This window comes from Vigna unguiculata, chromosome 10 (assembly GCF_037176805.1).
Source record: "Vigna unguiculata cultivar grain cowpea cultivar isolate G323 ecotype 2 chromosome 10, ASM3717680v1, whole genome shotgun sequence".
In the NCBI taxonomy this organism is placed as follows: Eukaryota; Viridiplantae; Streptophyta; class Magnoliopsida; order Fabales; family Fabaceae; genus Vigna; species Vigna unguiculata.
This window is the reverse complement of record NC_140801.1, coordinates 39,275,943-39,290,960: the sequence shown is the minus strand read 5'-3', so window position 1 is coordinate 39,290,960 and position 15,018 is coordinate 39,275,943.

The following is a 15,018-nucleotide window of genomic DNA, read 5'->3' as shown; positions in this document are numbered from 1 at the left end:
TTGTTACTTATAGAACACCTGTTCAACCATGATCTTTGAGGAACTCCTATCGGTTTTGCTTTTTCCATGTAATCTGAACAAAACTCGACACTTTCTTCAACATTATACCTTTCGATCATTGAAGCTTCTGTATGATATTGATTTTTCACATACCCTTTCAAAATCTTCATGGAACGTTCAATGGGATACATCCCTCTTAAGTATACTGGTCCACAAAACTTGATTTCTCTCACCAGATGAACAAGTAAATGTACCATGATGTCAAAAAATGATGGGGGGAAAAACATCTCTAGCTGACACAAGATGATAACAATCTCAGCTTGAAGTTCATCTAACTTTAAAGGACCAATGACTTTGCTACAAATTGAAGAGGAGAATGCACACAAACACGATATAGTTTGTTTAACATTTTTGGGTAAGGTAAAATTCCACGAATAGCTACAGGTAACAATTGTTGCATTAAGATGTGGCAATCGTGAGAATTTAGGCCAACAAGCTTCAAGTCTTGCATGGACACTAAACTATGAATATTTGAATAGTATCCTTGAGGTACCTTGACACTCTTTAAACATAAGCAAAAACTTATCTTCTCTTGTCTGGACATAGTGTAACATGCAGGGGGCAAATAAGTACGCCTACCAACCTCCCTTGGTGCCAAGTCTTCTTGGATCTTCATTTCAACCAAATCCAAATGAGCATTTACTCCATCTTTTGTCTTTCCCTGAATGTTAAGTAGTGTACCAATCAAGCTATCACACACATTCTTCTCTACCTACATGACATCTATGTAATGCCTAACTTGTAACTTCGACCAATATGGAAGATCAAAGAATATTGATTTTTTCTTCCAAGGGCTCGATGCAGATGACTTCTTGGACATTTTATCAAATACATGATGTACTTTATTAACTTTTTCATGAATTTGAATGCTAGTTAATGGAGTTGGTGCTTTGTCATTCTCTTTATGTCCATTGAATGCTTTCTTTAAGCTTCGATAAGGATGATTAGCTTGTAAAAACCTTCGATGGCGCAGATACATGGTCATCCTTCCATTTTTCAACGGATGAGATACAATGTTTTCTTCACATATGGGACATGCTTTATGACCCTTGACACTATACCTCGACAAATTACCATAAGCTAGAAAGTCATTAATAGTGCAAAATAATATTGCATGCATCATGAAAGTTTCAGAAGCAACAACATCAAATACTTCAACACCATCAACCCACAACAACTTCAAGTCTTTAACTAGAGGATTGAGATATACATCTATGTCATTTCAAGATTACTTTGGACTAGATATCAGCATAGACAACATCATGTATTTTCTCTTCATGCAAAGTCTAGGAGATAAGTTGTAAATGAATAATATAACAGGCCAACAATTGTGGTTTGTACTTAAATTACCAAATGGATTCATTCCATCGGTAGCTAAGCCAAAAAGAATATTTCTACATTCTTCACCGAACTTGGGAAATTCTTGATCAATATTTTTCCATTGCATTGAATCAGCTGAATGACGAAGGAATTCATCACATCTTCTCTCAGTTGCATGCCATCTAAGGTTTTTAGCATCTTTAGGATTTGCAAACAAACGCTTAAGTCTGGGCACGATTGGAAGGTACCAGACTACTTTCAAAGCAGATCCTTCCTTTTCTATTTGACCACTATCTTCACTATTTCTTTTCTGCTTGTACCGTGATGACCCACACTTTGGACATTTTTTCAAATCTTTAAATTCTTTTCTGTATAATATGCAATCATTAGGACATGCGTGTATCCTTTTATACTCCATACCCATCGGAAAAATAATTTTCTTGGCGTCATAGTTTCGAGTGGGTAGAGTATTTCCCTTGGGAAGCATTTCATTCAAGAGCACCAGCAATTCTATGAAGCTTTAATCTGTCCAACCATTGGTTGCTTTCAAATTCATAAGTCTTAAAACCGCTGATAATCGTGTGAACTTAGTTGAACTGACATACAATGGTGTTTCCGCATCACCAGACATCATCTCATACACATACGTTTGTGCAAAAGCTTATGCGCCAACATCTTGTATCATGTCCTCCATATTGTCTTCTTCTACTCGCTCTTCACATCGCTCTTCTCGTCGCTCTTTCAGGGTGGAATCGACAACATGTTCAGTTCGTGAAACAGTTGGAAAGTCTATTAATTCGCCGTGTGATAACGCTGTCGTTGACGCGATCAAATTAATACTACTAAACTATAGCAACTTCAGTATTGCTAAGATAGTAGTCAAGAAAATAGAAAGGGTAAAATAACCCTAAGTCGTCACCCAACGAACACGGAATTGATTTTTAACAAATTAGTTCTTATAAAAATATACAAATGAGTTAGTCAAATAAAATAAAAAAATATAGGGGATTAAGATATACAAAGATAGAAATAAAATTTAAAAGATAACAAGAAATAAAAACAATAGTAAAGAAAATAGATTGATTCCATTGCTTTTTCAAAATAGATTCATCATCGGTTATCTAAAGATTATTGCTCAATTAATTATTGTTATAGTATTACAAATTAATCAATGTAAAGTCTCAATTAATTTGTTGGCGTTCTCACTTTTAACCAAAGTACAGTCTCAATTAAAAGTGAGAACTTTTAGATTATCCACAGTAAATTCAACCAAAGTACAGTCTCAATCAAATTTACTATGCCTAATCATGTCTATTCTTTTATCTCCTCACCAAATAAAAAGCTTAATTAATCAAAGTAAAGTCTCAATTAATTTTCGTTAGAGTAAATACCTTTAACCAAAGTAAAGTCTCAATTATTGGTAAAAACTCGTTTAATCACATGAAAGTTTCTAAATAAAATCAAAGTAAAGTCTCAATTAGATTTAAAAACCCTTGAACTCATATGATCAATATGCATATAGATTTAAAATCATTACTTTTTATATGATTCAAAGATAAAAGACAGAGATAAAAAAACCTCAACAATAATAAAAAGAACAAAGAAATTATTTCATTCTAACCTCAGAATCCATAATGAAATTACAATGGAATCAACCCAAGAAATTTAGCAATTCATGGAATACAGAATAAAAATAGAAGAATGGAGAGAGAGAAAGGAAACGAAATTAGGCCCCCCTAAGGGTTCCAAAACTCCGAAGTCCCGAGCTTGTTCTTTCTGCTTCTCCTTGGGTCTCTTTATATAGGAATTGGACTAGGCTTTTCTGTTGCTAAAATCTCTCCAATATCTTTTAAAATAAAAATAAAGATAAATATTTACAAATATTTGGAGAGATATAGATTATTTGACAAATATAATTGGTTGATGATATCAATATCTAATATAATTAAATTAATTAATTAATTATAGATATATGATAAATTATCGCCAATTAGTATTTGTATTAATTTTCCAAATCAACCATTTGCAATCTCCTTAAATTATCTTCTAAATCATCCAATATCTTCAAGATATATTTGTTTGTTGTGGAACTAAAAAGATTCAAGAAGATCTTGTCATATTTAAAAAGATTTGGTAGTTATTATCTTTTAATATTTTATGATATAATTAAATAAGATAATTATTTAAAAATATCAAATAAAATATCTAAAGATATATTTTTCCCAAATTATCTTCTATCATAAAGATAAAGAAAACTGCAAGGTCCAATTTTTTTTTTTGTTCCTCTCTTCTTGGTTTAGCCAAACTTCTTCATTTTTTCAAGCTTTTCTTGTTGTCTTCATGCAATGCTTGGCTTGGATTTTTGTGTTTTTGATAATTTCTTATTCTTGGATTTATCTTTAAGGTGTCATGAAGCTTTAATCAATTTATTTCCACACCTCCATGAGCTCAACTTAGTTGCAGCTGCACTAACACACCTCAAAATATCCAAAGAACATTTATGCAACTAAGAAGCTATTTTTAACATGTTTTTGTATCTCATGCTCAATAAACCCAATTATAGGAAATACCAATTAAATCAATCTTTAAGCACACAAATTCAATTAAATACCCAGAATTAAACACTGAATGAGGGCAAAAATATGCACTCATCACCGTGCCATGTCCATATTGTATAACTTCTAAGGAAACCATCACAAATAAGATGTTCCCTAACTTGAGTTGCATTCAATTTTCTCCCATTCAAACAGTTGACACTAGGACATCTGAACTTCACCTCATCATCACTTCTACCCTCATAACATTGCGCAAATTTTATAAATTCTTCTACTCCATTCTCATACTCAACACTGATACGTCGTAAATTAATCCAGTCTCGATCCATACGTATATGTACTGAAATTGCGTGAACAATTTTAGTAATCTTTGAATCAATGCTCACGTTGTAATCAAGGTGTGACCCTATCCCATTTAAGAAGATTCACTTTCTTTATTTTATTGGTACATATTACTTTTAAAATACATATCTTAAATTTCACGAAATTTTGTCAGCATTTCGCATTGGCCTTCAGGATACACAAAATGAAAGTGATTATCAACCTAGTTTAATTACTCGAATGGTACCCACTTTGGTACAAGTGTATCAATCTAGTATCCGCTTTTTGTCAATTGCATTCCAATTTTTGAAAAAGTGCTTCAATTAGGTCCCTTGCAGACGGAGTTGACTAACGTCGTTAGTCAACGTGCCACATGTCAGTTTGTGGTTTTTTTTATTTTTATTATTTTTTTTATTATTTTTTTAAATTTTTTTAAATTTTTTGAAAAAAAATTAAAAATGCCACGTGTCAGGTCTATTGTGTGACACGTGGCATTGTCAGTGCCACGTGGCATTGCAATGCCACATGTCAGTGTCATTATCATATGTCATTGTGTTGATTTTGATTTAGTCCCCATATATGTCTTTTTGTTTCAATTTGGTACCCACTTATGTATATCTGATTCAATCTTGACCTAAATTTTTTTAATAATTAAAATCCATTTTTTATAAAATTAAAAGTAATTAAGTATAAAAAATTTACAAAAATTAAGTATTTGATATTTATATTAAAATTTAGTGGTAAAAGTCATTTTATTAAGTCATTTTTAACAAAAATAAATTAGTATAACATTCAAACAAATAGAAATTTCGGTTTAAAATTAGTAAGAGACAATATTGTTCTATTTTGGGTTAAAAAAATAGTAATTAACAAAACATGAGTACTTAATAAAAAAAATAATTAATAAAGTAATATGTTAAAAAGTCATTTTTTAATAAAAAATATTAGTAAAACATTTTATACAAATAATATTTATACTTAATTAGTTTTAATCTTAAAAAATGAATTACAAAAATATTTTACTTATTAACAAAATTGGGACAAAATTGAATCAGATATACATAAGTGGGTACCAAATTGAAACAAAAAGACATATTTAGGGACTAAATCGAAATCAACACAATGACATCTGATAGTGACACTGACACGTAGCACTGCAATGCCATGTGACACTGACAATGCCACGTGTCACACACGTTAGTAAATTTGACACGTGGCATTTTTATTTTTTTTTTCAAAAAATTCAAAAAATATTCAAAAAATATTAAAAAAATATAAAAAATCACAGACTGACACATGGCACGTTGACTAATGGCGTTAGTCAACTCCGTCTAGAAGGGACCTAATTGAAACACTTTTTCAAAAGTTGGAATGCAATTGACACATTTTTAAAAGCGGGTACCAGATTGATACACCTGTACCAAAATAGGTATCATCCGAGTAATTAAACATATATATATATATATATATATATATATATATATATATATATATATATATATATATATATATATATATATATATATATATACACGTACAAACATTCGAAACTTTGGGAGCAATGGCACCCAGCCCCTTAAAATGATATAATTAGGGTGGACCGTAGTTGATTCGACTGTCGTTGGTCCGCAAGGTCACGCCCCCTACCAATAGGTTAGAAATTGAAATTTATAATATATTTATAATTTAAAAAAAATAATTTAGTTATAGGTAAAATTTAATTATTTAATAAATTTAAAAAGGATAAAAATATTTATTATCATCCTTTTATTTACTCACTACTATTAATTAATAATTTCATGACTAAATTACTAATATCATATTCAATAGAGAATTAATTTAAAATTTTAACTTCATTATTTTATTGTTAACACTCTTAATTATTAAAATTTAAAAAATCTATCGTGTCATCTTTCAACTATAGCAATCTTTAACAAGAATCAGAAATACATTTTACTTAAAAAATTATTTTCTTATTAAAGAAGATTGTGAAATAAATTAGAAGATAAAATTTTTGTACATAATATAATTGTTTACATTGAAAAAAAAAATATAACCAAAAATTTATCACTATAGAATAATTATTTCATGAGATTTTTCATAAAATTTTGTAAGAAAATACTTTTTCTTTTGTTATTTTTTCTAAGATTTTTCATTGACAGCTAATTCCTTCGTAGATAATTATTTTATGAAGAATTATAAAATTTACAAGTATTTCCTATAAGTTTTTCTATGAAATCCTAAATATTTTACTAAAAAATTGACAACAATTTTTTACAAATTATTTTTCATAACAAAATTTGTTAATATTTCTTATAAAAAGAATTTTAAAACAAAACTAGTAGAAAATATATATTTTTTAGTAGTGTATATTTTGGCTTAATTATTGATGGGTTCAATAATTTAAAAGTATAAAAAAAATTTTATTAGATATACGTAATTTCTTTTATAACTATAATTAAATTATATATTATATATTTATAAAAACATTATATATTATATATTTATTTTTCTTGTACGAGTGATAATAATAAAATATATAATATTAATGTTAATAAAGAAATTAAAAAAAAATTTACGAGATTATGTCAATAAAGAAAAACATTAAAAATTATTTATTAAAAAAAACGAGAGATAAATGTTGAACCTAATCGAAGGTCGGAGGAGTAGCTTCGTGGTTGTTATTATGGAATTGAAATCGATGATTGGATGAAATAAAAACTTCAGAGCCACCCATAGTCACTCGCTCAGAACGCTGAGATTTCAGAAAATGACAGCTCCTGAACATGTGGACGGAAGATGGTTGTGCTTCCCACAAGCACGTGGAAAACACTTTAAGATGTGCCTCTGGACGGTGCCACAGAGAGAAGGAAATAAGGTTTTCCTTTTTCCCTCTCCAAGCTTCTTCCTGATCACATGTGAAGCATTGAATATCATTGAATGGTTTTGTTTGTAACCATAAATTGAATACTGTCAATCTTACCTGTTCGTATATATCTAACAGTGCAGAGAGAAAAATGTTTTTCAAACTAGTTTTGTAGCACTTGAACGCAGTGGCAGATAGCAAAGAAAAAAAAGAAAAACTTCAGCCACTAAAATCTAATAGGGATAAATTTGACATTTCAGTTCTTAGTAGGTGAGTACTCGTGGTACAGAAAGTACGATGTTCGATCTCGACCCATTGATGAATAAGTATTAAAATATTCGTTACTCACAAATATCTCATTACTAAAAATTTTTATTTTATATGAAATTTTTTTTTGTAAATTTGTTAAAAAAATTTGCAAGAAAAGACTTTTTCCTGCTATTTTTCCTAAGAATTTTAATTAGTAGGTAATTCTTTCGTGGATAATTATTTCCTATAAAATTATAAATTTCACAAGTATTTCCTACAAAATTTGTTGCGAAAAGTGTTTTATAGAAAATATTTTGCAAAAAAATTGGTAGCAATTTCCTACAATTTTTTTTTCATAACAAAATTATAAGTATTTCCTACAAAGGCTTAGTTCATCTTTTGGTCCTCTACTTATTATGTTTGGTTCATTTTGGTCCCCTAATTTTTTGGGGGTTCAATTTAGTCCTCATGTTTGCTAGGGAGGTTTAATTTAGTCCTCGACATTAACAACGTTAAAAAATTTAACGACAAAGTGTTTTGATGTGATATTGTGGCATTTGTGCATTACGTGGCAATGTAGGGAGATTGGGTGATGTGGATATCAGTTAAAAAAAATAACTTGGTTTTCAAATGGGTAAATTTAGTTAGGGTTAGGGTTCAAACAAAAACCAATCGAACAAGAAATTGGGGAATTTGGTGGAGAAGAAGAATCAATCGAACAAAAACCATTCGAAGAATAAGGATTCGAAGACAAAGGGTTCGTTGTCACCTTGGCCGTGGCATTCCGTCGTCGTTTTATTCATAGTGTCGCCAGTTCGAAGGTTAGTTTTTGTTGTCTTTGCGTTATGAAGCAGATTGCCTGTGTAGTTGTTCCATTTTACATTTTTACTGTTGAAAGTATGTTCTTTATGAAGGTTGATGTTCTTTTTATGTGTTATTTTGTGTTTGTTTATTTTTAATGGTGAGTGGGTTGTGGTCCCGTTTCTTTGTGGTCAGTGGTTTGTGGTCCCCTTTTAAAGGAGACCGTGTTTAACTATATTTGGGTATAGGTTGTAAAATGTGTTCTATTCGTGGACATTGGTAGTGCATAGAGTAACTTATATGTTTTTTAATAGGTTGGGATGTGTGATGATAGTTTTGAGGTGGTGGTCCACCATGGGGGTTACTTTGAAATGAAGGAAACACTGAATTATAGTAATGGGGGAAATGAGCATGTTGTCTTGTGACCCAAGTATATGGAGTTTTTTTTAGATAATGGGAATACTTAGGGAAATGGGTTATGTAAACATTAAGGAGTTATGGTATAAATTTTGTAAGTCGGTTGTATTGGAGAACAATTTGTAGAGGTTGTTTGATGATAAGGGTGCAATGCACATGGTTGATATTGCTAGAAGGAATGGGCAGGTGCATATGTTTGTGGTTCACTCAATTTGTGAAGCTGAAGTTGTGCACAATTTTTTGGAATATTCCCTGAAGAGGCAGTTGCACTAGCAGCCACTGAAAATGTTGAGGTATAGGGTTAGGTGGATGGTCATAGTGGTTGTGACGATGGAGATTACCTTCATGAGGTTGAAATACAACAAGATAATTATGGAGGAGAAGGGGTACAAGGTGATTGTCACATGGAATTTGAATTCCTGGATGACGTTGATAGTCATCATAACATTACGATGGATATTGAGTGCGAGGTTGGGGTTCAGGCGTAGGCTCAAACTGAAGTTCATGCTGAAATTGGGGTCCAGAATGAGGCTAGGGTTGAGCCACAAACTTATGGATGAAATTAGGGTCCAGAATAAGGCCAGGGTTGAGCCACAAACTGAACTTGTGGATGAAATTGGGGTCCAAAATGAAGCTGAGGTTCAGGCACAAACTAAAGTTGTGGATGAAATTGGGGTCCAAAATGAGACTAAGGTTCAGGCAAAAAATGAACTTGTGGATGAAGTTGTGGTTAAAGAAAATATTGAGGTTGAAGCAAAAGATGGTGTCCAAACTCACCCACCACTACACGCAAATACCACACCTGAGGTTGAAGGTGTTGTCCAAACTGAGGTTGATGTTCATATAGCTACTACACTTGAGGTAGAAATTAGGATTAAGGATGAAGGAACTGAAGGTGAAACTGATTGTGATCATATTGGGAGTGAGGAAGAACTACTTGATGTAAGTGTTCATTATGAGGACAATTTGAGCAAAAGTAATGGGGAAAAAGAGGTTGAGGACGAAGGGTTGGAATTTGATGACAGTGTCCATGTAGATATGCATGATAGGGGTTTATCTGATGATGAGTGGGAATCCGATAAGATGGACAGTGATGATTCAAACAGTGATCAATCATTGGGTAGTGGCAACAAATGTAAGGCAAACTTTGGGACCTTTAAAATGCCCAAAAGCATGGCCCAATACGAATGGGAAGTTGGAACATATTTTCAAGATAAAGAGACATTTGTAGAAGCAATAAGGACATATGGAGTGCAATCTGGAAGAAGCCTAAAATTTCAAAAAAAATGATAAATACAAATGTAGAGTCATTTGTTTGGGTGTGAAAGGAAAATGTACTTGGTTTGCCTATTGTGCTTATGTGGCTGCAACAAACATATGACAGTTGAGGAGAATTAATGACAAACACAAGTGTATCAGAGAATTTAATGTAAAAATGTTGAATGCTAAGTGGTTAAGCAATAGGTTGGAAAACACATTGAGAGACAATCCAAGATTGCAGGCAATTGATATTCACAATAAAGTAACTAGGAAGTGGAATATTGTTGTCACAAAGTCCATGGCTCGTAGAGCTAAAACATTGGTTGTTGAGCAAGTGGATGGGTCCTTTGTACACTAATTTAAACGAATATATGACTACACATATGAGATTCTTCGATCAAATATGGGTTCTACAATGAAGGTGAAGGTCGAAGGAAATGAAAGGGGAAAGATATTTCACCAAGTTCTATATGTGTCTCAAAGCATGCAAAGATGGTATGATTTCATGCTGCCCTTTTATTGGTTTGGATGGCCGCACTTAAATAGATATTGGTCAAAATACGGGTTCATCTCCAAACCTTTGTGTGACACAATCGTCAATAACATGAATGAGGCATTCAATAGTGTAATTGTAGAAGCAAAGAGTAAGCCCATAGTGTCCATGATGGAGGAAATATGTCTTTATATGATGCAAAGATGGGCTGAAAATAGATCAAAGGCTAAATCATTCAAAAACTCAATTTGCCCAAGAATTAAGACCAGATTGAAAAATGAGACAGCCAATTCCATAAACTGGATTCTCAAGTACTTCAACAATATTGCCAACTAATTTTGATTTACAATATTATATGGGTTGTCATTTATACTTGTATTAAATTATCATTTAATGTTACAGTTGGTCAGCAAATCAAATATTTAAGGTTAGGCACATTTACTGAGGAGAAATTTGTGCTGAACATAGACAACAAACATTGCACCTGCATGAAGTGGAGTATCATAGAGATACCTTGTTGTCATGTAGTGGCTGCAATAAAGTTTCTGAACTTGAGTGAACAAGATTTTATCCCTCATTGGTTTAGAATCTCAACCTACAAAGAGATCTATAATTCCATCATATACCCTTGCAATGGTCAGCATTTGTGGATAGAAACAAAATTTCCAAATGTACTACCCCTTCCTAAACGAATTCTACCAAGAAGACCCAAAAAGAAAAGAAGTCTTGAAGCTTGGGATAAGAACAAGAATGTGAAGCAAATTACAAAACATGGCTTAGCTAAAAAATGTGGCATATGTAAAGAAATAGGCTAAATTGAAAATGTTGTCCTCAACAACCTCAGTCTGCACCACCAACACAAACAACTCAACCAACTAATCTGAGATCAGACCAGCCACCACCACAAACAAGCCAAGGACCAGAATCATCACAACAGCCACCACCAACACAAACTCAGCCACCTGAACCATCACAACAGCAACCACCAACACAAACTCAGGCACCTCACCCATCACAATAGCCACATGAATCATCACAGCCACCACCACGACAAACTCAGGTAGCTCACACATCACAACATCCAACACTAGCATAATCAAATCAACCACCTACACAACAAATATCACACCAGGCAGCAACACAAACAATTGAAGGAAGTCAACCATGCAACCCTCCAATTCCTCGTCCAACCACTATTATACCCAATAGAAGGCAAAAACTCTAGCATAGGAGAAGATGTGTGTGGAAGCCATGAAGCTTATTTGTGTTTTTTTTTTTATGTTGCGCCTTAGAATATTGGGGCTATGATGTATTTTGCAGCTTTTATATTTCTAATTTCATATTACTTTGTCTAATTTTATATTTCAACTATTACATTTTAAATTAAAACATCTAGAACAATATTTTATGCAATTGGATGTATTTTGTGATGTAAACATCAAGTATAATGGTTTGATTATATAATATTGTGTTATGACTCTCAAAATTTCTGTTTATGAATGTTTGTAATGGATGTATTGGACAACACACAAAGATTTATTTAGTGCCAACTTTTCATTAATTTACAAATGTTAAAGGATAACCTTGCAATTACATATTTCAAGTCACAAAAAATACAACATTCATATATCTCGTATCTATTACGTATCGTATCCTATTATTTTCAAAATAAACATATCGGTGTATTGGATACGTATCGTATCTGATACACGTATCGTATCTGTGCATCATAGCCCGTGAGTATCAACTATCCACAACGGATTTTATTCGTGAATACTTGCAGGCATTGGCATTGATATTTTTGTCATCCCTATTGCACACGCTATACAATAATTACTATTTGTTTATTTTTACTCCTTGCACATGTATGTTTCACCGTCTGCACTAAGGGTGACAAAACGGGTCAGCCTGACCTATTTTGGCCCGGACTGCTGATGAATGCGTATTTGTGCCCTCATTTAATGTTTAATTATGGATATTAATTGAATTTGTGTACTTAAAGATTGATTTAATTGGGATTTCCTATAATTGGGTTTATTGAGCATGAGATACAAAAACATGTTAAAAATAGCTTTTTAGTTGCATAAATGTTCTTTGGATATTTTGAGGTGTGTTAGTGCAGCTGCAGCTAAGTTGAGCTCATGGAGGTTTGGAAATAAATTGCTTAAAGCTTCATGACACCTTAAAGATAAATCCAAGAATAATAAATTACAAAAATCAAAAAAATCCAAGCCAAGCATTGCTGAAGACGACAAGAAAGGCTTGAAAAAGTGAAGAAGTTTGGCTAAGCCAAGAAGAGAGCAATAAAAAATTGGACCTTGCGGTTTTCTTTATCTTTATGATAGAAGATAATTTGGGAAAAATATATCTTTAGATATTTTATTTGATATTTTTAAATAATTATCTTATTTAATTATATCATAAAATATTAAAAGATATTAACTACCAAATCTTTTTAAATATGACAAGATCTTCTTGAACCTTTTTAGATCCACAACAAACAAATATATCTTGAAGATATTGGATTATTTAGAAGATAATTTGAGGAGATTGCAAAGGGTTGATTTGGAAAATTAATACAAATATTAATTGGTGATAATTTATCATATATCTTTAAGTAATTAATTTATTTAATTATATTAGATATTGATATTATCAACCAACTATATTTGTCAAATAGTCTATATCTCTCGAAATATTTTTAAATATTTATCTTTATCTTTATTTTAAAAGATATTTGAGAGATTTTAGCAACAAAAAATCCTAGTCCAAGTCCTATATAAAGAGACAAGGGGGAAGCAGAGAAAAGATAAGCTCGACACTTCAGAATTTAGGAACCCTTAGGGGGGCCTAATTTCTTTCTCTCTCCTTTCTTCTTCTATCTTTATTTTATTTTGTGTTTGATGGAGTGTTAAACTTCTTGGATTGATTCCATTGTAATTTCAATATGGATTCTGAGGTTAGAATGAAATAATTTCTTTATTCTTTTTATTATTGTTGAGGTTTTTATTCATCTATGTCTTTTATCTTTGAATCACATAAAAAGTAATGATTTTAAATCTATATGCATGTTGATCATATGAGTCAAGGGTTTTTAAATTTAATTGAGACTTTACTCTGATTTTATTTAGAAACTTTCATGTGATTGAATGAGTTTTTACCAATAATTGAGACTTTACTTTGGTTAAAGGTATTTACTCTAACGAAAATTAATTGAGACTTTACTTTGATTAATTAAGCTTTTTATTTGGTGAGGAGATAAAAGAATAGACATGATTAGGCATAGTAAATTTGATTGAGACTGTACTTTGGTTGAATTTACTGTGGATAATCTAAAAGTTCTCACTTTTAATTGAGACTGTACTTTTGTTAAAAGTGAGAACACCAGTAAATTAATTGAGACTTTACATTGATTAATTTGTAAATCTACAACAATAATTAATTGAGCAATAATCTTTAGATAACCAATGATGAATCTATTTTGAAAAAGCAATGGAATCAATCTATTTTCTTTACTATTGTTTTTATCTCTTTTTATCTTTTCTATTTCTTTCTTGTTTATCTTAATCCTCCTATATTTATATTATCTTTTGTATAGATCTTATAAGAACTAATTTGTTAAAACTCAATTCTGTGTTTGTTGGGAGACGACTTAGGGTTAACTTAACCCATACTAATTTTGTTGGCTACTTTCTTAACAATATTGAACTTGTTATAGATAAGTAGTATTAATTTGATCGCGTCAACGACAGCGTTATCAACCACCCGTGACTCGCCATTAGCAAACAGGTTGGATATTGCAACTCGTCTCGCCTCAAGGCGAGCTGGCGGGCCACAAGCTGGCCTGCCACTTTTTTTTTTTAATTTTTTTGAACTTTTAATTTTTTTTTAATTTTGTTTTAACTTTTTTTTAAATTTCCTTTATATTTTAAATTTATTTATATAATATTAAAAAAATTAATTATTTTTAATTTTAAAGATAAAAAAAAATGGGTTGGTAGGCTAGACAAGCCGGGATACAACTGGTTGGTGGGTTAGAAACTCCAACTTGGCCCGCCCTTTTCTTGGTGGGCTAGCGGGCCTAACCCGCTTTGACATCCTTAGTCCACACTTGTTAATTTTGATTTTACCATTCTTTAATTTATCTTCATCAAATCTTTCATAAATATCATTATTTCTTAAAAATAAAAATAAAATATATGAAACATTTAGAATTTTAAAAAATGAAAATAACTTTAAAAGTAGAAAATATAAGAAAATTAAAATTAAAAACAAAATATTCTTCTAAAAAATAAGAAAAATATAAAAATGAAAAATAGTTTTCTTTTTTACTCTTTTGGTGATTGTTTGGTGGTTTGCATCTTGTGACATTTATCTCCAACTATTTTAAAAAAAAAAATTAATACCAAAAGTAGTCTCACTAGTGCAGTAAGCTCACATGCTTCGATTTTTTGATAACCGAGAGATATAAGGCGAGTTAAAATAATCTGCACTAGTGTCTCTCTTCCACTTTTTGGTGTGTGTTTGGTCACATGAGTCATTTGACATATATCTTCAAATAATTAAAAAAATATAAAATGTAATTTTTTTCTTTCATTTTTTGGTATTTGTCCTATCGTTCGAGTCGTGTTACACCTATTTTCAAATAATTCTAAAAAATTCTAAAAATATAAAAA